Genomic DNA, 24805 nt, shown 5'->3' on the forward strand with positions numbered 1-24805 from the left:
GGAAAAAAAGTGCTGAAAACTTCGTCGATTTAGGAGGCTTTTTCATACATATTCCATAGCTATATATTATGGCATATAATAGCACACCTTTCCAATGATTTATGTTATTGGCTTATTATATAGTTTGTATAAATAACATATATAGTAATGTGAACGTGCCAGAGGGAGCAACAAACAGATAAAGAGGAGTGCCAGATGAACTGTTATGCCTCACGTGTACAACCGTAAATGTTCGGCGCTAAACCAAGGTAGTCTGGGTGAGTAGGATGAAGGCGGGAAAATCATAAACCACTTGTTTCTGCAAAATCTGGTTGACTCAGCTTAGTTTCCTCATTTTTATTGGCATTATTTTGTTCCCCCGCTGACTGTAGCCCAGGATATAAGAGCAAAGTTTTGGTTGTCGTCCCCAGCTCGGTGTGTAATTTACATCGCTATTAATTCACAGGCCAGCAATACCAGGTGGAAGCGAGGCGGGTATGGCCCTGTGTGAGTGCCAATGACGTAAGTATGTATTTGTTGAACAACATTAATACTTTCAGTTTGATGGCGTGCTTTGTACTGTATTTTCTAATTAACGTGACTTTTAACAAGGTTAGTACAGACTTTTCGAGCTGGAGAATTTATATGTAGCTACTATTAGCACCCTTAGTACGAGAGACTTATTTCAATTTGTAAAAAGTTATCTGCAAGAAACAACAATAAATTAAAAACACGCCATTGGATTCCGTGGGTTGACACACTCAGGCATTAATGTCACTCTTCTTGGAATACAATCGCCTAACTTAAGCTGGAGTTGGTCCGATCGCAAGAGATTTAATGATGCCACTATTAACACTCAGGTCCTTATGACTCACTCTCAGCTGCTGTTGTTGCTGAGTAGCCTCAATCTGTCTGGCCGAGCAAACCCATCAACTGCAAGCAAGCAACCATCTCTGCAGGGTCATCCGTGCTGTGAACCGATGTTCCCTTGCGGCAGAAACGCCCTGCCACAACGAGACGAGGGGAACAGAGTTGAGGTTGGGTTCAAGGATGTCGCATTTCCCTCTCTCCACCAAGTAAACAATTGCACCATAGTAGGCTCCAGATCACCTTTTAATCTGGTTATGTGATGAACATCCATCGACGTAAATGTTGATTTCGGTCACAGGAAACATTAGGCATGTCAGTCAGTGTAACGCCATCTGAAATGGAAAGTAATAAACGTGACAGGGGGGATGGGAGAAAGAGGAAGAGAGAAAAACAGACCTAGAAAATAGAATAGTAAACGACAAGGAAGAAGCTGCCAGCACTTCAAGTGAATGCATAATGGTCGCCACGACCTACCATATCAGCTGAGTAAAATAATTTAACACTAAATGGAATTACATACTCGAACCGATTAAGTCAGGATAGAACTAATTACTTTCTTTACGAAGACGTCTTTTTAGTATATTACAGATACCGTAAAACTTTCGTGTTCTGTGAGTTTGTTTGTTCATGTTTGAAAAAAATATTTCATACTGGAGGGTATAGACACACGTTAAACCGTTTAATAATACGAGGTTCTCTTAAGGAACATAAAGTCTCGTATTAGCAGCAGGAATAATATGCAAGAACAATGCAAGAAGTATGTTACCAACACTATGCTGTGAGAGTATGACGAGCATAATTTCCTGTAAATTCCTTGCGTTTGACGGATGTCGTTTATTACATCAAAACACAAGAAAAATAATTGCATTTTACTGTAATTTTCTGTTAATGTTCTGGTAACGTACAGTATATTAAACCGTTTGGTTAAAGGCGGTGTCAGGCATTTTCGAAGGCTGGTTAAGAGAGGAATCCAAATCCTTGGATCTATAAATTTTGCCACTCTAAGCCGGAAGCTGGAGGGTAGTTCGTTAAGAGCCCTTCCAACATGGTTCCAAGAGTTGTGAGCGTTGTTTTCTGTTTTGCATTCATATGCTATAGCATTTTTTTTCTTTTCCAACGGGGAGCCTACACATGGTGGCGCTTTGCACCGTGAATAGAGCGAAGCAACAGCAGCGTCCACCCGGGAGTCAAACCTCCTCTTATATTAATACATCTTGCAGTGAGGACGGACCCTGACCTAACCCTAGCAAGGTCCTGTCTACCAAAAAGAGTCGCCGGTTCCCAGCTCTGTGACATATCCTGTACGAGTACTTTGTACCCGTAGGTCGACCCTGGTGAGGCGCTGTATACCATAAAGAGGCACCGGATCCCTGCATTTTATGTTGGTTGTGCTGTACCTTTGGATCGGTCCCATAGAAGCAGCAGTTTACCTATAGTCGACGGGTCTGCTCGGCCAGAAAGACAGGGGTTAATCAACAACAACAATTATAAAAGAGAAAAAAGCACTACAATTGTACAGTACACCCGTCAAGAAAAGTATTGTTAAGAAGCGAGATTTGCCAGTTGTGTAGTCGAGAAGCTTCTCGACGTTTCCCGATGTTTACAGTAGGTTCCGATACAAGTCTGAGTTGCCAGTATGCCAGCTGTTTGTGAGCTTAGTTATTTCGTAAGCTGTACATTAATTTTTGTGCTCGTTTTCTCAATAATGTTATATTTATGTGATTGCTTGGTAAATTGTGTAATTTATTTTAAGTTTGTATGCTAAATAATTTACAATGTTATGTAGTGTAAGAAAACTCTGGCATGTTTTGGATGTCTCTGAATTGGTAACTTTTGTTGTTAGTGGCAGGTACGGGACCAGCACGTCCTAGAATGTTGGAGAAGCAAGGAAGGCTATATAAGGATGGGGAGGAGACTAGAGCAAGCTCAGTCGGTTTGCAGTTCAGTATGAGTGTAGAACAGTGAGGTGTTTTTGGAAAAGTGAAGTGTTGTTGGCTAACAGTGAACTGTCAGTGAAGGTTGTAAATCATCGGTACTTGTGAAAAATAGTGAAGTGTTGTCAAGCATTGAGCGTAATTGTATTAAGTAAAGTTTGTATAGCTCCAGTTCTTGTGAGAATTGTGAAGTGAAGTTGGAAAGCATTCAGTGTAATTATTTGGAAAATGAAGACAGTGAACTTAGGAAGTCAGTGTTTATTTACGATGCCTGGGCTGATCTTGTGTGCTGTACACCTAAAGGCTGACCATAAGAAGAACAACTCACTGGGCAACGTCCATCCTATACTGAACTACTGCTGATGGAGCTTGTGGCAGTGTGGGACGGGGATGTAACAGTATGGTTGGGTATGGGGTAGATGGATCCGAGGCTTTTCGGACGCTGTTACTTAGCTTGGGTCTATACGGTTGGTACCCCTACATCCTCGGCCTGTAAGCATTAATGAGTTTATCAGTGATCGAGGAATGTGAATCCCACGAGGGGTTCATATAATATAGTAGGCGGTTAGGAGGTGATGTAACTGCATAAGGACAGGTTGCATCCATGCTATGACGACTGAATGCAGCGACTGGGGCAGGAAGAGTTTACACCGAGTACCAGACAGAGTTGGAAATAAAATCCACAGGTCCTAATTTCTCTTGATTTTCCTATTTCTTAATCACCACAACATGTTTTAAACTCTTGATCGGCGGAATGAGTTACGTAATGTTTTAGATATTTACTGACTTAATTATGATGATGATGATGATTATTATTATTAATAATAATATTATTATTACTACTACAGTATTATTATTATTATTATTATTATTATTATTATTATTATTATTAGGATTAGGAATAGGATTAATAGGATTCTAAGAATTAACAGTATTATTATTACTAAGATTGTTGACTTTGGTATTTGTAACAGTATTTTATTATATCGTATTATAGTCTATATTCAAGTAGTACCTGTTGACATAATTTATGATGTGTCGAAACAGTTCCATTTAGTGTATCAGAGTATTGTAGCATTCACTCGACCGTGGGTTTGATATCCTCGTAGCCCTTATTTCTAAATATTGCCTGACAACAGACATCTAACAGCTTTATGGAACTCTTGCTGTACTAACACGGATCTAACATACTTTTCGTGGGCCATCCTCTGCTCGCTTCCACTCCGGTCCCCAAGTGCTACATAATTATATGGAACACAGGCATACCCACTGGTACCGACGCTCTGGGAATCATATGAATCACTTCGTCCAGTGCAGCGTCGGATAAATTTAACGATACTTTTTTTTTTCTTTCTTTTGACGTGTTCTTGAAAACCGTCCAACCATATCCAACTTATTGTCGTTGTTATATGCAGATCGGTATACAGGTGTCCGGAAAGCCACAACCAAGCGGAGCCAAGTTGTAAAGTTTCAGACTAATTTTTACTGCAGCTGAAAGGCTTAACATAAGTGAAGGAGTTTCTTTATTTCTGTTTTCGTGCGTCACTTAACTGGTGATTGAAATAGCGAACGTGTTAAAAAAAAAAAAAAAAAAAAAAACTACAGCAGGGTTATCACATTCTTATGGCGATGAGTGGCATCAGCAGATTTTAAAGGTGTCGGATCTCACCATGTATTACCACCGTATATAAAAATACTTCAATTAGTATACTCTCGCATACCAGTCATGAGTTGCTCCTCCTATAATAGTTCCCTCTTGCGGACGCAATTAATAGAGCCTTTTAAAAGCTCCTTAGTACGTGAACTAAATTGGCTGTTTCCCCTAAGTCTAGTTTAATTATTCTTTTTTATCTTCTGTTCAATCTTCTTGAGATACCAGAACGTTTTTCTTGCTTATAGTTTGAACTAATATAAAAATTACCGATTTAACTTGTGAATGTCCGTCCAACAAAAGCGTTGTTTATTAAGTGGTTGTTTGCTTTTGTTGCAAACTCTCTGACATCTTTCATCACAAGTTCTCTCCTGCATTTTTACTGTGGTTGCAGTTGTCCAGAATATTGTGCTAGTTGTTAGTACTGTATATTGCCTTTAAGAAATTGACAGCATTCCATACTTTAGAGCAATACTGATAAGCCAGTTAATCGGTAACTCCGAGAACAGCATCGCTGTATGACTTAGGCAATCAGTTTGTGACAGGTTCTCTATTTATTGCTTCAGTATTTTCTAGTATGCGAACTTGAGGTTTCTTACATGCTCTGACAAGGATTTTGCGGTAAGTAGACGGAATATTAATATGATTTTCCTAATTTCGACTTATTATTGAACACATAGTACGCTACGAGAGTGGCTCAATAATCCAATAAAGAGTCCAAATAAAATTCAAAGTAACCCATAAGGCAGCAGGTAGCAGATGCCAAATTTGGGTAAGGATGGAAAGAATAATAAAACACTAGCACCAGGCCATGAAATGGCTATAATGCACCAAGGTAGATGATAGCAAAGGGAAAAGTTTAATAAAATGCAAGATGGGAAGATAGATTCGACGTTGATGGAGTCCATGTTGCTAGATTCGGCGTTGCTAGATTCGGAATCGATAGATTTGGCACGTATAGATTCGGAGTTGATTGAGTCGCCGTTGGCTGAATCAAAGTATATGGGAGACTATACTAAAAGGCATTGGGATTCCCAGCCCCCCCCTTCCTTTCCCTATTAGTAATTTCTTACGACACACAGAAAATACGAGGCTAGTAATTTACTTCCCCTGTGCCAGATTTGGGTAGCGCAAAGCCACAAAACGTACCATGCTATTTTTCTCCCAACCTGGCAACCCTGATCTGGAGTAATAACAGCAATGTTTTAATGAGAAATACTTCGGTAAGGAATGTGCAGAATGTTGCTCGTCCACAACTCAGTGCTGAATTGCTCAGTGCTGATTCGCTCTCAACCAGACGCCAGTATTGTTGGCACCATCATACATTACATCGAGGCATTTGTTTTTAAATGATCATTTAGCTGGGGAGCCTTATCTAAGGCAGGCAATTAAACAAACCATACCTAGGAAGACCTAACCTAACTGTGAAATCAGAAACTTCTCTTTGAGCAAGTTAAAAGCCAAAGGATGCCATGGTTATGACAGTAATAAGTGGATTTAACTGTCATGTTATGCCATACTGGGTTTACGACATGTCCAAGATTTGGCTAAGCAAATAGATACAACAAGTGCTCGTGGGCCCTTCGGGCCCTCTCGCACTTGCTCCTGCGGAGGGCTCTCGCACTGCGTGCTCACTTTCTCGTGCTTCTCACTCGTTTCCTCGCGCTTCGCGAGCGCGTTGCGATCATTTCAGGTAATCCGAGTCACGTTTATATGCCATTCTAATATAACGTTGTCATTATCGGCCGTCAAGGCGACATCGAAGAGCCCCTGACGGCCCATTTATGTGCTGCTCTAACGTTGTCACTTGGATTTTTTGCAGCTAACCAATTGATCGTGTTATTTGCAGATTCGGGAATGGAACCCAAGTCCGAAATATTAACTCCTCGGCCACGGCAACCGACAGGGTGCCGGGAGCGGCGTTTTTTAGTCAAAATTTGATCGTTCATTAAATATGGTAAAAGTTTTCCATTCGTGATGGGACCAAGTTTTTTCACATCAGTGAATTTTTTTGGCGATTTTTTTTGCAATTTTTGGTGCGATTTGAATGCGTAGTTTCGGCTGCCCAAAATACACACACACAGACACACAGCTACTGCTATAGTATATTAGATAACTGCTGTTTGTTTTTTTTTTTTTTTTCAGTCCTAAATGTTCATACAGCTGTAACAAGTATATGTTATTTTTTATTATCTTTAGTGCCAGACACACACACACACACACACACACACACACACACACACACACACACACACACACACACTCATATATATATATATATATATATATATATATATATATATATATATATATATATATATGCGCAGTGCGTCCAAGAATGCAAGGCCTGTGGGAACTAGGTTTACGATGGAAGAGTTACGAAGAAGGATGGGAATGGAGTGTATTCGTGTTGTGATGAGGAGAGGTGGATTTAGTAGGTCTGGGCATGTGGATAGGATGGGGGATGGCAGCTGGGTGCAGCAAGTGAGGTGTGAAGGTTGGGGGTAGGACTACAAGAGGGAAACAGAAAAAGATCTGGGACAAGATCGCAGAGTGTGACCTCATGGATATGGGACTGAGTTAGCAGGCTGCCACTAGAGAAGATCAAGAGAGAGAGAGAGAGAGAGAGAGAGAGAGAGAGAGAGAGAGAGAGAGAGAGAGTGGACAGCTAGCTAGATAAGCTGACTGATAGTTTTGTTGGCATTTACGGTAAGTATTCTCAAGATGCATGTGACTTTGCATCTTGAGAATACTTACTGTCTTTTGCCAGTCGTCAAGATGAAATCCGTCCTGTCTCACGCTTCCAATCTTCATTTAGCCATTATGTTTGCTCGTCAAATCAAACCAAGACCGTCAAATGATAACTCACCCCAACGTTAGCCTACAACACTGTGAGAGATTTTTTAATATCCATGCCAATATTTGACTGGTAAGACTGTCGATCATCGTGCTGATCGATGCAGCCGACAAGAGAAATTAGCTTGTCAGCGATATTGCGGAGTTTGACGCCTATTTGCCTTTACTGCAATATAAAACTTAATATATATTATTAAAATATTGCCATACTGTGTGGTGGTGAGCTATTGCCTTCATTATCATTGCATTAGCAAGCGAGGTTATGCCTGCTTTATGGTTCATAGCGTGAGGGGAATGCTATTACGATGCATTTAATCATAATGCACCTTCAATTAAGCAAAACTAATCATGCAAGTGAAGCCTTAACTTTATTACAGTGAAACACTGAGTGGACAGCTTTAAAAAAGCTCTACGAAATTAAAAGATATTCAAACAATGTTAATGAACTGTGTAACATTTAGGCTACAAATAAAGTGCAAAACACGTGGATATTTACGACACAAGAATATCAGCCCAGAGAAGGAAAACAAATGTGAACTATGCCCGAGAACAAAGTTGGATACAGTAATGAAAAAATGTGATGGTGATAGAACTGATCAACAGCAAACTGGACAGAGAGGGAGAAATTAAGAGCAGTATTTGCCGTGCAGTGAACGGTCATACTTGCTGTGCTTGCTGATGCTGATGATTATATATATATATATATATATATATATATATATATATATATATATATATATATATATATATATATATATATATATATATATATATATATATATATATACAGTATATATATATATATATATATATATATATATATATATATATATATATATATATATATATACTGTCATTATAATCAAAAGCTGATATCTGAAGTTATGATCCGTAACTTAATTATTTAAATTTTCATTAAAAATAAGTTTTCTGAGCACCGGTTCTACCAGCTTCTGATGATGAGCACCTGCTAGCACTCCTTTGCTGCATGACATATGGGTATTATTCGTGCATAACCAAAAGCTGTTAATAATGCTGCAAAACTGACAAGCTAATGCACAATCATAATGCGTAGTTAGTTTTTAGCAGATGCTGGCAGAGAACTCACGCCAAAAACGTCATGGTTTTGTTTCATCAACTGCATCGGCTGTGTAATTAACTAGGAAAATTATCAAATAAAATTAATATATGTGATAAAATTATGACTTTTTAAAAAGTATGAGCTGTCAAGTGTATGTACTTAAGGATAAACTCTTTCAAGGAGTAAGCTGGAAAAAACAGGTACGAACATAGTTTCAGTAGTGTTCAGAGAAAAAATTTTTTGCAATCACTAAAACACACAACAAGTCACCACAGTTCAACAGTTTCATTCTTTGTGATATGCATGTAGTATATGTACAGGGTGTTATAAAAGAAGCACTTCTCTTGTACATACATACATACGTGTACGTGCATAAGTACACAACGCAAGTTCCCCACCATCACATGCAAGCGCACCAGCAGTTCAAAAACAAGCAAGAAAATTATTACACTGGTTGAAACATAAATGGAAGAAAAAAGGCAATGTTGCAGACAATTACTGATTTTTTTTTGTTTTTGTTTATGAAAAGCTCAGTGGTAGAGCGCCTGACTCGAGACCGAAGAGTCGTGAGTTCGCTCTTTGGCCGAGTGAACTTTCTAGCCGGGAAAGGTAGTGCTCTGCTGTTGCCTAGCTGGTTGTAGCAGCCATGGCTCAGTTGGTTAGAGCACACTGACCGAAGGGTTGGAGGTCCGAGTCCACCCAAGGGTCATTGGTAGACATCAGGAAGGGCGTCCGGTCATAAAGTGCTACACGCTCCAAAACCAAAGTCTTCTACCCAGAGGATACGGCGTAAAAAAAAAAATATAAAAAAAATAAAAACTCAGGGACGGAGAAGTAGGCGGCCATTTCAAAAATAACCTTCCACTTTTTGTCGCACACTGGTACTTTCACTTAGATCTCGAGACGATATTATTCCTCTCATGATAGAACTGGAGGGATTTAATAGAACCTTTAAATATTTCAGTAAGATGGTGCTTTCTTAATGTTAGTGGAATGATCGGTTAGAATCAAGAATAAAAAAAATATGACGTCTTCGGTCCGAAAGGGCAAAAAATAAGACAAGACGCCGTTCAGAGGTACAGTACAAAGAAAATGGAAGTTGGAGAGGTTAGAGAATAACTGCTGCTGGGAAAGAAATGAATACACTCCTTCATACGAAAACAGATTAACTGCAATCGAAGCCTACGTTATCAGACTGTACGCTGTCTGGACACATTATTTACTCTTTTTTTGGGGGGGCGAGGGTGAAGAGGGTGGGCATAAAATTTTGTAGATTACCTGCAATAAATTAATACAAAAAGGAATGTCATTTTCACCAAAACAGAATCATTTTCTTTTTCAGATATTAATTTGCTGCTTGGAGGACTGTAATATATTATTTACAGAAACAAGCAGATTAAACTCAGTGAAAGCAAAGCATCCTTTATGGAATGTGAAAGTAGGTCGCCGGGAGCAGGATGGGATGGACTTGTGAAGGAGGTAGGGGAAGGTGAAGGAGGGGTGCAGGAGTAAAAGGACGGCGTGATATCAAACGTAAAATGGTTGAATCAAAAGGAAGAACTGTGACCACGGAGAAGAAAAATTAGATGAATGGAATCAAACCCGACAGTGAAAAAAAAAAAAAAAAAAAGACAAAGACACTTTTGGCAGATGTTTTACGAATGTGTTATTATGAAAGAAACAATAATAATGTAGGCTTGATACTGTGTTGAGTGTAGATTAACCCTCTCATCCCTGGACATTTCTAATTTGGACAGCAACTGACACTGTATATATATATATATATATATATATATATATATATATATATATATATATATATATATATATATATATATGCAAAATAACCGCAGAAGAAATGAAAGGAGCGACAATGAGTACTTTATTATATTACATCTTCAGACAGAATGAGACAGAAACGTTAAGGGTAGAGGTCTTTTATGCACGCACACCCACAGCAGGGAGTGGCACACAGAACAAAGGATGACCTTAATTAAAACTGATCGATACACTGAACAACAGGTACCTGACATTTTACATGCGGCTCAACTTGTGCACACCTGCAGCAGGGACTGGCACACAACAAAGGATGACCTGAATTTAAAAATGAGTGATGCACAGAACATTAGGTAACTGACTTTTATTTCCCTAGGGATGCAGCTGACAAAAGGGGAGTAAATACTGAGGCTTAACTTAAGACCTAGCAGATTAATACTAAGTGTGTCCCACACAGGTGTGACTACACTACCAGGAGACGACAAGGAACAATCAGTTGTTAGTCTGGGGGATACTGCAGTATTCCCCAGACTTGTGGCAAACAGAGCCTCACAAGGGTCTGACCAGAATCCTTCCCCACAGCGAGGCGCAGAGAAATAATACGAGAAAGTTGGGTTCCTGGGGGGACTTCGCAACTGCTTCGCTCCATGCTAGTTACACAGCGTCATCACGTGTAGGTTCTTCATCGGTGCCACTGTCTGGCTCGAAACAGAATAGAGACTTGTCTGGTATATTAAAAAGACATATCATAATGCAGATAAGCCGGAGCAATATGATTTTGGTAAATGAAATTTATTTTACTGGAAGTTATACATAGGAAGCTGATGGAGCATAATCTGCAAGGATAGAGGACTTAGCGTTAAGTAAAATAAGCAAGTAAACAAGGAAGAGGCACTCAGGGAGTGCAGCAACCGTTCCCACCGATTAATTTAAAGGGCGAATGTCTGCCTATGCCCTGTGACCTTGACCTTCAAGTGATTGCTTTCAAAGTCAAATTATTTCTTTCTAAACTCATCCTTATCCCTTCCACGACGTTTAGTCCAAATCGGCATTTGACTTTTCCTTGTGACCATAATCTTTGGTTGACTTCTCAAAACTGAATTCCTTTATCCCTACCTTACCCTGAACTATTCGAATTTTTTTTGCCAAAGTCAAAATAAAGAAGTGGATTATCCTTGCCTTGTAACCTTGAACTTTGACCAACTATTATAAAAAAAACAATTGGTCAACCTTTGGTTGATCCCTAACCGTGCCACCAAGTTTGCTCCAAATCGGATCAAAGTTTTAGTTATTTTGATCATGCACAGACACACGGGCCGATTTATGGCCTTGTCCCTTGAGCCTGTTCTTTGATTTATTGTTTTCAAGAACAATATATCAACCCCTTGGCTGACCTTCAACCCTTGCAGTAAGTTTGGTTAAAATAGGATAAAAGCTGGCTGAGTTATTTTGTTTACACACACACACACACACACACACACACACACACACACACACACACACACTGTATGCAGCAATCGCAAAACAGAAAAACCACAGTATAAACCCTGACTCGAGTAAGTGTCAGGCACTCCAACGTCTCATATATCAAGAGTTGAGCTGTCAAGTTTGTTTGTCCCGAATTTAAATTAGAAGTTTTTAGTTCGCTGGTTTCGATACTGACCATCAAGAACTTTTCAGTATACAACGACTCAGCGCACTCCTGGAAAAGGAGGTGGCAAGTGTATGACAATGCATAAGTATTCCGGGTGCTGGATGTGCATATAGCCAGGCGCAATTGCATTTATCACACGCGCAATGCTCAGTTCTCTGCTCCCGACTTACCTTGTCAATGAACTGCGTCTGTAAACGCCTGACTATTGACTGAATGATAAAAACCCTTGCTGATTTCACCCCCTAAACATAGAAAAAAAAGTTCCTGTAATACTGCGAGCGTAATTTCAGACATTTAATTGTTAGAATACATGCAAGAAAATATAGTGCTACAACAAGAAATCATTTAAAATTCGATCTCACATAGGAGTGTGTCAATTCAAGTCGTCGGTACATTCCCTTGGAACGCTAGGATTCCAAGGAGTTTCTTTGGTCTCATGAGTAAATGTATAGTGACGAACAAAATTTATTGAATGTATATACTGCTTGCTCAAAGAATCTCTTCTTTATCTCACATAGTAGAAAATATATTAGCCTTTAATAACCATTGCGGTAGGGCCGTGTCGTTTCGGGCCGGGCCGGGTCGTGTCAAGTCGCTCATTTTTCATCTGACGGTAGAGTAAACATCGTTTCGCTCACTGCGCTCGCTCGCTCGTACTAAAAAAAATGGGCTGGACTGTTGATACATAATCGTTTATTGTGAAAAAGGATGGCAATGCAAAGAGAATTGAATAGAGGACGCCGAGGAGGGGGAATGGTCATGAACCAAGAAGGTCTATCTACCTATCTATAGCCCGACGCCCTAATCCCGCAAAGGGTGGCCGCATACAAAACGCCTCCAAGTCGCTCTGTCACCCACCATTTGACTACCTCACCCCAATTCACCCCCCCTTCCCTCATATACCTCTCAACTTCATCTCTCCACCTCATCCTCGGTCTACCCCTCCCTCTCCCTCCCTCCACCTCACCTACATACACCCTCTTAGTCAGTCTTTCATTCTCCATTCTCTCCACATGTCCAAACCACCTCAGTGTATTTCTCCTAATCTTCTCAACCACATCCACATCCACCCCACAACGTTCCTTCACTTCTTCATTCGTCAACCTGTCCCTCCATGTCACTCCACACGCTCCTCTCAAGTAACTCATTTCCACTGCTCTCACTCTTGACTTGTTCCCCTCTTGCAAGGTCCACGCCTCGCTTCCATACGTCAGGGTAGGGATCACGATACTGTGATGCAGTGACTTCTTAACTTCCATACTCACCTCTCTATTTCTCATCACTGCTTTCAGTGAACCAACAACCTTCCTTCTCTGCTGTACCCTTTCACGCATTTCATCCCCCAAAGATCCATCCTTACTCATCACACTACCCAAGTACTTGAATGCACTGACACTCTCCATATCCTCACCATCCAACCTCACTGTACATTCTGTGACTTCATTCCTCTCAAACACCATAACTTTACTTTTGTTTACATTAACTTTCAGCTTCCTCCTCCTACACACTGTCCCAAATTCATTCACCAAACCAAGAAGGTAATAGATGAAAAATGTCTGCGTTCCTTTTAGCAAACGTTATAGTTCTGCTTCGAACTGGGAGTGAGGCAAACAAAAGCTGGTTTTAGGAAAACTGATAATGCATACTGCCGTAAAAATCTGCATTTGAACTGGACATGGTGATACATGGACAAAGAACAGGAACAAGCTGTGGTATTGGACTAAATTGAAGTGGAAATTAGGAATGAAGCCGAGTATTTTGATTCTGTAGTTAACAAATATCATAGATTGTAGGAACAACTGAACACCCCCTACCCCCCCCACACACAAAAGCTAGGATGACAATGACAAAGAGAAAATTAAAAACAGGAATATCAGAACGGAAAATGAGGGCGTTACCCACCATACATTACGAATATTTTTCCGATTTTAGTAAAATATACAGCGATGAACCGAAGCAAGTTATCTATGAAACAGCTGGGAAGCGATTTAGTGGAACAGATGGTGAAAGACACAGGATCTTTAAAAATGAAAAGTGAAGGCAGACGTGACAGGAAATTAAGAAAACACTTTAAACTGTTTAAAATGTTCTCTGTCTCTGTCGTCTGTCTGTCTGTCTGTCTGTCTCTCTCTCTCTCTCTCTCTCTCTCTCTCTCTCTCTCTCTCTCTCTCTCTCTCTCTCTCTCTCATGTGTCTAATTCTGGGGATTGACCTGCCAGTCTGTTGCCTGACATCCTTCGTACTTACCACCCACATCACGTCAAACCTAAGCGTTAATAACCACCAACTATACTGAATAAATGTTGCTTTACATCACACACCGCTGTCTGACTTAAACGCAGTATATCTACACATTTTGAGGTGAATGCTCTGCTTTTCTTGTAAATAATAACCTTTGGATCTTTCTTCGTTGCATTAAAAAAATATCACACCACAGACCTACCATACTGCACAATCAGATACCACATTACGCCAGTCACCAGCCACACCACACACCAAACCAGTACACATCATACCACAGTCACATAACACACCATTCACAAATCACACTCGTCACACAATAAATTCAATCACGACATCACACCACACTAACAACATACACCACATCACAGTAAAGCACCACACAAACACTACAGTTTCACACCCAATAGGCATACATTACATAGCAGTTACGTATCAAACATACCATTCTACAGTTAAACGCTACACCACAGTCTCATACTACACAAGTACATACTACACAATAGTTATATTCCACACAGGTCAAACAGCACGCTACGCTGATACTCGTATATCACGTGGTCACACTGCACGCTACGTTCACAAGATCGTGCAATCACCCAGGTCACTACATGGCCATAAATCATACCAGTCACACACCATACAGCTCCTATACTTCACCATACAGCCACTCACCACATCAGTCAGCCACCACACTCAGGCATGCACCACATCATAGTCACACACCCGAAACACAATGATGAATATTTATCTGAACCACAAAATTAACTTATAAAATCACAAGTACATATCAGACTTTAGCTACAAGCATATCCATTAACAATTTATACCCGGGACTAAATCTAAAAATGTAGACACCAAACTACAGATCTAATTCTAGCTTAGGGTGAATGAAGAGTTGTCGGTCGCAGTGAGGAAAAGACATGTAAAGGATGATGTGACAGAGTGGATAGACAGAGAAGGGGCATAGATCAGTGCTGTAATTTGGAGTTGAAGACTGTGTGACAAGTGTCATACAGGACTTCTCATGGATGACAAGAACACCAGAGCTCCCTTATTAATCTAACAGTAGTTTATAAATGCGTTCATCTAAGCGTACTTTGGATGATTCATCAATATTAGTTCGCCCTGTTTATACGAGATGCTTTACACTGTTCCATTAATTCGGAGTTTTTAGAGGTAAGTCTTGTACTTCCAAGATTCCATGACAGTACGCGTATATCAGGTTGAGATCCCCTGAACAAGAATACCACATGATATTAGATTTGTTGGTAGAAGAGGTAGATCAATAATAATGTGGTGGTACGAGATGAACTAGAATGCTAGTTTGTCTGCCTTGGCAAGATATATTTTCTACTGTAAGAATTGGGGGAGAATCGACCCTTCAGAAAACAACTTTCGTCTTAAATTGTGGTGGTATACATCATACTGATCATCAGCATGTGCTGTACTAACCATTTACAAAATCTTACCTGATGGTTATGACAAGTGTTGCATTTCTTGCTAAACTGGCTACGTTAAGAACATACAGTAATTTCACCACATTACCAACATTAGTATATATTGATTTCATAGTATTCAGCAAAGCACCACAAAATAACTTATTCTGATATTTTCATTTGGTACTGGTACAGGTAAAAAGCATAAATATAGCATATGGTGCTACCTAAATATTACATCGTGATTTCTCATCTTACAAAGCATATTATTATATTAGCAAATTACCATGAAAATTATATATAATATCAAAACCATAGCGTTTCTATAATTTTCCTTTTCTAATTTCTCATTAATTTAGTAGTTCATTCTCCTCTTGCTAATCAGTTATGCAACGTAACATAATTATGTCTCCTCCTCTGAGGGCCGGAGTTAACAGCGTTACTGGGGAGCAGTTGCAACTAAAGGAAAATAATCTAATATGAACTAAATTTGGTTAATGAGGCAAGGATCAGCCAAGGGCTTAATCTCCCTTTTTTATTTTTTTAGCAAAAGATGTAAGGTCAAGGTCATATGGTAAAACGAACTTAAACAGTTTTTATCCGATTTGTACTTAGCTGTGTAGAATGCTCAAGAAAGGGAAAAGAGGAGTAAAAGGGTTTGATTTCGAGAACAATCAGTCAAGCGTGAGACACGGGCAAAGGTCAAATATCAGTGTCACAGGGCAAGGTCAACTAAATGAGAGGTGATTCAATTTTGAGCAAACTTGATGGAAGGGTTAGGAGTCGGAAAAGAAATAAGCAATTCGATTTTGAAAGCAATCAGTCGAATATTAAGGTCAACAGGGAAAATCAAGTTGTGTGTGGTTCTTGCCACAGTTGGCGAGCGTGGGTATTTCACCTCGCGTGCGTGCGTGCTTGCGTGCTTGCTTGTGTGTGTGTGTGTGTGTGTGTGTGTGTGTGTGTGTGTGTGTGTGTGTGTGTGTGTGTGTGTGTGTGCGCGCGCGCTCTTCAGCACAAAATAAATGCTTTAAATGCTAAACATATAACTTTCCTAGTAGTAGTTTGGGGAAAACTACTGTTATCCCAGGAAGGAAGTTTGGTTATTTTTTCCCTCTTGCTGTAAAGAATCCGAGTTAAATCCGAGTGGTGTTATTGTGGAGGCCGTCTTGGCATCGGCAGACTGTTAGCAACTGGCCGTGGACCCGTGTAATGTGACTGAAATTACTATTGAACACCGATAGCCATGCACAAAAGTTTTAACGAAATGGAGAGAATTGCAAAAGTTGAAGAAATAAGGAAACCGAAAACTACCTTTAACATTTTATATCTAATGGTGGCCATCCTGTTAGTGCATCGATGAAATGGTTGAAAAAAAGGGAAAAAGAAAAAAGAAAGGATGTTGAGGGACTGCTAATTTGCTATATATATATATATATATATATATATATATATATATATATATCATTAGCCGTTGACATTCACTGCAGGACCGGCCTATCCCTTCCGAAGCAGGGACGATACAGCCAATATATGTCTAACCAGTGGCTTAGGCTGTCTGGTAGAGACTGTATGTAGGGTGAGAAGTGCTTGTAAGTGTGATTGTAGTGTTGTAGTGACTTTGGATGTGTGTGTAGTCTGTGAACCAAGTGTAATCGGCCAGCCTTAAGCCGACTGGGTGCAAGCATACTAGTATGCGACACGGGTTCAACCACAGCACCCCTTATGCCCGCCAAAGCGGTCAGTGGCTCGGTGAACGCTTCCCAAAGATTTTACAACTCTGGCGGGAGACGAACCCACATCCACCAGCGTCCGAGACGCATCCTCTACCACTGTACCACAGTGGCTCCATATCTGTCTATCTATCTATTTATCTATCTATCTATAAATAAATAAATATATATACTATCTATCTATCTATCTATCTATCTATATATATATATATGGAGGCTCTGTGGTAAAGTGTGCGTTTTCGTACACTGAAGAATGAGGGTTCGCTCCCCGCCAGTTTAATAAACTTTGGTAGCGTTCTTCTGGCCACATACTGCATTGGCGGACGCAAGAGGTGCTGTGGTTGAAGCAGTGTTGCATACTATGAAGAATGCTTGCACCCAGTCGGATTAAGGCGGGTCGATTACACTTGGTTCACAGACTACACACACATCCAAAGCCACTCCAACATTTCAATTACACTTACAAGCACTTCTCACCCTACATACAATCTCTACCAGACAGCTTAAGCCACTTGGTAGTGCAACAGTGGCTGTATCGTCCCCACTTCGGTCGGGATAGGCTGGTCCTGGAGTGGATGAGATGATATATATATATATATATCATCTAGTCCTACGTTGCCCCATGAGGAGGGCTAGGCAAGATGAGAGTGACTAGACTCACTCATCCCTGAGCGGCATTACCTGAGCAATAAACCTCAACATCCCTTGGATATAAATCTTCACCGGCTCAATCCGATTGGAGCGCCGTAATTACCCACTAAACCACCAGGCGCCATAATTTGGTTATATGGTTATCACCCAGCGCAGTAAATGGTTTCCTGGTGTACAGGAAACCATTTGGCCTGTCACTCAGTGTAGAGTCATACACAGGTAGAAGAAAGAGGAAAGAATGAAGGAAAGGAAGACAGAAGAGGGAGTGTAAAGTTACCGGTAGGCAGAAGGACGAGGAAAAAATAAAGAAAAAAACTACAGAAGAGGATGGACGGAAAGAAGGATGGAGGAGGGGAAAGGGCAGACATCTGAGAGCAGCATTACATCGAGTGAGTGGATGGTGAACGCCCTCACCTACCACATATATCATTATCATCATCATCATCATCAGGACCTTCTTCCCCACCCAAGGGCAGGGTGAGGAGTAGCATTGTCCAGACAGCACAAACTTGCCCAATCCAAATAGGCCACACTTCCATTCACTCATCATTCAAGCTCCCGGAATCCTGGCTCTACCGGATACGCCAAAAAACGTTCACCACATTCTGCAGCTTCACACAAACATATCCGGTTGAGTCAATCCAGACGCTGCTACGTTAAAAAGGGGTGCCAAAATCCCTGATCATGCATTAATTTTCTTCTCACAACATTTATCCAGCCAGCTCGATCTCTTGTCAGTTCCCTAGCCTCACCGACTTCAAACCTCTCTTCCTCAAACACTCATCCACCATATCTCTCCACCTTCTCCTTGGCCTACCTCGTCTCCTCCCTCCTTCAAATTCGCTCAGGTAAACCTTTTTCACCACTCTATTGTTATCCATGACCATACCATCTCAGGACACTCTCTTCGATTCTGGTGTCCACCGACTTCCTCACTCCACACCTTTCACGAATCCACTATTTCGTATCCTATCCACCCTCTGTACTCCACATACATTCCTCAACAGTCCCATCTCCACTGCTCTTACTCTTGACTTTACATTTTCATGCCACACCACAGTCTCACACCAATAAGTTAGAGATGCCACTGACACTCCCTCATGTAACCCTCGTGCAGCTGCAACACTCAAGCCTCTGCTTCTTATCAAGGCCTTCATTGCACCAGCTACTTTTCTTCCTTGAATCACTCTGCTTTAACTTCTTTTGCACATTTTCCTCTCTTTCCTATCACTGTACCCAAGTATTTGAACTCTCTCACCAATTCCAGTCTCCCTCCATTCACTGTGACATCACACTGGGAGTCACCTTCTCTCTCAATAACCATCACTTTACTCTTTTCAACATTTACTCTCAAGGCACGATGCTCACAGACATCAAAAAAACTCTGCACCAGCCTACCAAGTTCCTGTCCGGTAATTGCAAGCCGTACTGCATCATCAGCATACAACAAACTTGAGGTATTCCACCCATCACCACCCACTACGAACGCCATCCCTCTCTCCATTACTCGTGTTTTCACTTCTCTCATCACCCCGTCCATATATATATTGAACAACCATGGGGACATCACACAACCTTGTCGCACGTCCACACCGACTGTGAACCATTCACTTAGATGCCCATTAACCCTTACACATGCTTCTCTACCATCATAAAAACTCTGGACAGCACCTAGTGGCTTACCATCTACACCATACATGCGCAAAACTTTCCAAAACACCTCTGTCTACTTTGTTGTATGCTTTTTCCGGATCCATGAATGCCATAAACACCTTATGGTCCTTCTCACAAGCCTCCTTTGCTATCTGTCTGTCACGGGGTTTTTATATTAACACGGTACTTTTGAAATAAATGGTTAAATATTATTTAAATTGATAATATTCAATAATATTGAAGAGCAGAGACAATGGTTGTCTTGCTACATCAAGCAACGATTACTTTACGTTGGCTTAGCACGATTCTCTGAGAACGAGAATTTATAAACTTCCTCAACAGTACACAGCAGAGACTAATTACTCACAATTGCTGACTTACTGTACTGTTAGTCTCTGGAGAAAGTTACATCACCCCTGACAATAAATAACTAATACTAATAATAATAACATCAGGTTCTTGCTGATGCATTAACTCCTGGCACAACGGATTTTAAGTTAATACAAGACTGGTCTAAGTACCAGTTATGAAAGCAAACGTTTATGCAAGCTAGGAGCTGTATGGAAAATAAGCTTAATTATGGAGAAATGAAACAAGATTTTTACTCTACATTAAGCTCAAGAAATAGAACTGTTAAATTTATTAATCACAAAAATAAATTCAACATTACATTTCAAATCAAATCAATGAGACGCACTCACTCACTCTCACAAAAGCTAAATACTTACGCCTAGGGAAAAACACCTTAACTAAGCTCTTAAAACTACAAAATACACAAAAGAAATACCAGTCGATGAATACTATGTATCACCCGAGGGGTGGGAGTACTGGGATTAACTGTACTAATGGAGCTTGGGGTGCTAGCTGACCTCTCCACTTCTGAGCACAGACCCTTTCTCCGTCACAGCAAACACAAGACTGAATTCAAATAATGTACAGGCAGGACGCACAAGCTACCAGAAGGCGTGGCTAACGGTTTAGGCAAGCAGAGGTGAACGATAAAGAAACAATAGTATCGCTCAGTAGCGCACTTAGTGACGTGCATCAAATCGGTCACCCCTGAAAACGGTGACGAATGATTTGAAAAGTATACCCCGAAATGGAGAGAGAAACGGTTAACTGAGCGATACACAGTGAGTTTTCCACTAATAGTTCGTGGCTTCTCACAAAAAGGAAATGTCGCGAATTGATTCGTGACATTACGCCCCATGAAAATTAAATCTTTCTTCCTTCAGAAGAATGATTTCAATATACATACATATAAATCCTAACTCAGTCACACAAGATTCACACTGTGGTGTGTGTGCTATCCTGCTACAGGAGAAAATCGCAGTCGCCAGTGAGTGAAAAAACCTCGTATTTACGTTAATAGAAGCATGCTTGAGGGAAAAACTCCGTGACGACGGTGAAAATCCTGTACTCAGGTCAAACTGAGCGAAAATTCACTACATTTACACTGACAACTAATTGTTGTGTAGCGTGGTGTATGTAATACACAGTGTAGGTGTGACAGTTGTAGTGTAACTGTACCTACGTGTAAAATGACACAGTAAATAATAATATGGCGACGACGAAGGCAGAGGAGAAGAGGCGGCAGCGTGCGGCAGACGATCAGCTGGTCCGCACAGCAAAACTGCTACACCCATTGCTGAACCTGCAAAACCAATTGAGGTGGAGCATCAAAAGTGTCAATGAGACAAAATTTTATCATGTTACAATTACTCTCTCTGCCTAGCAGTCAGTGCTACGACGTACATTCGAGGTCGCCATTAATTATAGCACACGATTATGGTCGGCAAGTTGAGAATCCTTGTGCAATCTCGGGTCTTCCATAGCCTCGAACTGCACACGGGTCCTCAACCTGTGCCTTAACCTACAGTTCTTATATTAATATCGGGAAGCTGAGAATCCTTGTGCAAACTTGGGTCTTCCATAGCCTCAAGTCGCCTCTGCGGAGTTCTCTCTCGAACTTCCCCCTTAACCTACAATACAATACTTATATTAGTACCGGGAAGCTGAGAATCCTTGTGCAAACTTGGGTCTTCCATAGCCTCAAGTCGCCTTTCAACTTCCCCCTTAACCTACGGTACATATATTAGTACCGGGAAGCTGAGAATCCTTATGCAAACTTGGGTCTTCCATAGCCTCAAGTCGCCTCTCAACTTCCCCCTTAACCTACGGTACATAATATGTATGTACAGGCCCTGGACATAATGTGTCCTGTGGGGCCAATGGGCGAGACGTCAGGTCTGCACCCACTTCACCACTACCCTGTCTCTCAACTGACTCAGAGATTACAGGTGTGGTTATAAATGGCACAGGAAGGGCATGTCCCTGATTAGTGGTGATACTTTGGCACACACTGCAAGAACGGACGAAACTATCTATGTCCCGTCCCATCCCTGGCCAGAAAAAGTCAGCTCGGATACGGCCCTGGGTCTTCCTTTTGCCCATGTGACCTCCTGAGGCTGAACAATGACCCCATTGTAACACTGCTAGGCGGTACTTGGCGGGAACGACAAACTGCAGTCGAACCTCACCCTCGGGTGTTCGTGACTCACGGTAGAGCCGTCCTTGTTTACGAAAGAACTTGGCTCGACCTCCCCGTGAATACTTAATCACTCGACCCTTTTGTTTGTTCCGCACGGTAGCAAGTGTCGGGTCAGAATGTTGTTCTTGCACAACAAGTTGACTACACATCAGATCTTGCGGCGATTCAATGATCACTGGGGTGACAAAGTCTGGAGCCTCAGCCATGGCTCGTGTTACCGCAGCAGCCGAAGTCTGAGCAGCGTCATCATCGGAGCAACTATCCTTGACTCCTTGAATATTGCCTACTATTAAGTCAAATAGAGGCTCTGGCATGACAACTGCAAGTGTCGTACCAGTATAAAATGGAGATGCCACCTGGATACATGCCTCAGGGAACAATCTCACTGATCCATCAATAAGCTTTGCATGGATCTGTCGACCTGTATACTGCTCAGGCCGAACTAAACTCTGCTTAACACAGCAACCTGAGGAACCATTGTCTCTCAGGACCTTCACAGGAATGCCTCCCACAAACCCTGGCTGAACAAGGAAGGTACTGTCACCTGTGGGAGGGCCTGTGGAGGAAGCAGCTAGCCACTCATGAGGCCGCTGAATTGATGTGGCAAACATTGTGCCTTGTGAAGAAGATGGAACATTGGCCATCTGTGGAGGGGGGTTCACTGTCACTGTGGGACTAGTGAACTGTGGGGAAGTACCCACACTGGTAGGGACGTGACCACCATGCTGCTGCTGAGGAATGAAGGCTGCATTCGCTTCCTGCCTCTTTTGAGCTGGTGGTGAAAAAGTTTGTCCCGAAGGTCGATTGCGTGGCTGATACTGCTGTTGGTTAGGGTACTTGTTGTACCTCTTCCACTCAGGTTTCTGAGTGTTTTGCCCCTGGTCCTTCCACTGCGGTTTTGGACCTTGGCCATTACTCTGAGAACGGCCTTGGTGCTGGGATTCAGTCTGAGACGGCTTCCCAGACTTGGCAGTATCTTTTCTGCTCCAGGTGTTTTGCTTACGAGCTTGATACCCGTATGCAGTAAAGAATGCATCAGCCTTCTCTGCCATTTGGCTGGCATCTTTCACCTGGCAGATTTTAAGCTGTGCTATGAGCTCAGCAGGCCACGACCTCTCTAGCTGTGTACGCAGCAGAAGGTCAATTATCCCCTCACGCGTTGAAGGAGTTTCATCTTTCTCCATCCACTCATTTAAGTAAGCTGTGAGACGATCAAGGAACTGAACAGCTGTCTCCTTGTCTTGGAGACGAGCTCGCATGAACTGAACTTTGGCGTCGTCTACTGTGAGACCATACGCCTTAATGAGTGCAGCTTTCATCATCTCATATGTGAGATTGTCTCCACGAATTCTGTGGAGAATATCGAGGGCGGGGCCCTCAAATAGGCTAAGAAACTGAAGCCGCTTAGCTGCCTCATCCAGTTGATATAAGTCTGCCATGTCCTCAAAACGAGCTATGTACGGCTCGATTCGCTCGCTTTCCTTGTATGAAGGAAGTTTGATGCGTGGGGTCGCCAGGACATGTGCAGGGGAAACGCTCGTGGAGCTTGGACCAACTGCAGCAGACGTGTCTGAAGCCAAGGAATCTCGCTTGAGCTTCATCATTTCATATTCGTGTTTTTCACGTGCTTCTCGCTCCGCACGTTCGTGCTCTCGTTCTCTCTCGCGTTGTTCACGCTCGTATTCGCGCTGTTCTCGCTCTTGTACTAGTTCGAGTTCGCGCTGTTTTTGCTCATGTTCGCGCTGTTGTCGGTCTTTTTCTAACTCGAGCTGGCGTTGTTTCTGCTCGTGTTCGCGCTGTTCTCGCTCGTATTCGCGCTCTTTCTCACGCTGCTCTTGTTCATATGCACGCTCTCTTTCACGTTCCTCACGCTGTTCTCGCTCGTATTCGCGCTCTTTCTCACGCTGCTCTTGTTCATATGCACGCTCTCTTTCACGTTCCTCACGCTGTTCTCGCTCGTATTCGCGCTGAATCTTACGCTCTTCACGGGCATCATTCTCGCGCTGCTGTTCCTGATTATGCCGTGAGAGTATATACTCTTTAATTTCGGTTGGGTCCGAAAGACCCATATCTTTGGCTTCCTGTAAAAATACAGTAGTAGCCATGGCGCTAATTTAATAAGCAAAACCGAAATTGAGTACTGACTGCTTAGCGACGAATACTAATAAACACAAGTAAAGAGTACAGACACAAGCTAGTGGTGACCAGTCTTATCTAGTTAACTGGCAAAGATTAAAGCAAAAATGCAAATGACTGGGAAGACTCAATAATAAACGCAATGGGTACGGCGACTTCCCAGGAGCGAATAAAATCGTCTGGTGTTACCAAAAATAAACTAGAGTTAAGTACTCTATGGATTGATAAAGCAAAATTCACTTGCTAAATTAAGGGTAAACACCAGTAAGCTTGTGCCTATAAACTTTAATGATAAATACCTAAATATGAATGAGTGAGCACTATCTCGTGAATAGCTTTAGAGCTAGGAGTTAATATCCTGGCGAGGTCGCCAATTGTCACGGGGTTTTTATATTAACACGGTACTTTTGAAATAAATGGTTAAATATTATTTAAATTGATAATATTCAATAATATTGAAGAGCAGAGACAATGGTTGTCTTGCTACATCAAGCAACGATTACTTTACGTTGGCTTAGCACGATTCTCTGAGAACGAGAATTTATAAACTTCCTCAACAGTACACAGCAGAGACTAATTACTCACAATTGCTGACTTACTGTAC

The sequence above is a fragment of the Coenobita brevimanus genome, chromosome 70, assembly GCF_032717465.1.
Source record: "Coenobita brevimanus isolate Jiangsu-jjx chromosome 70, ASM3271746v2, whole genome shotgun sequence".
Classification (NCBI taxonomy): domain Eukaryota; kingdom Metazoa; phylum Arthropoda; class Malacostraca; order Decapoda; family Coenobitidae; genus Coenobita; species Coenobita brevimanus.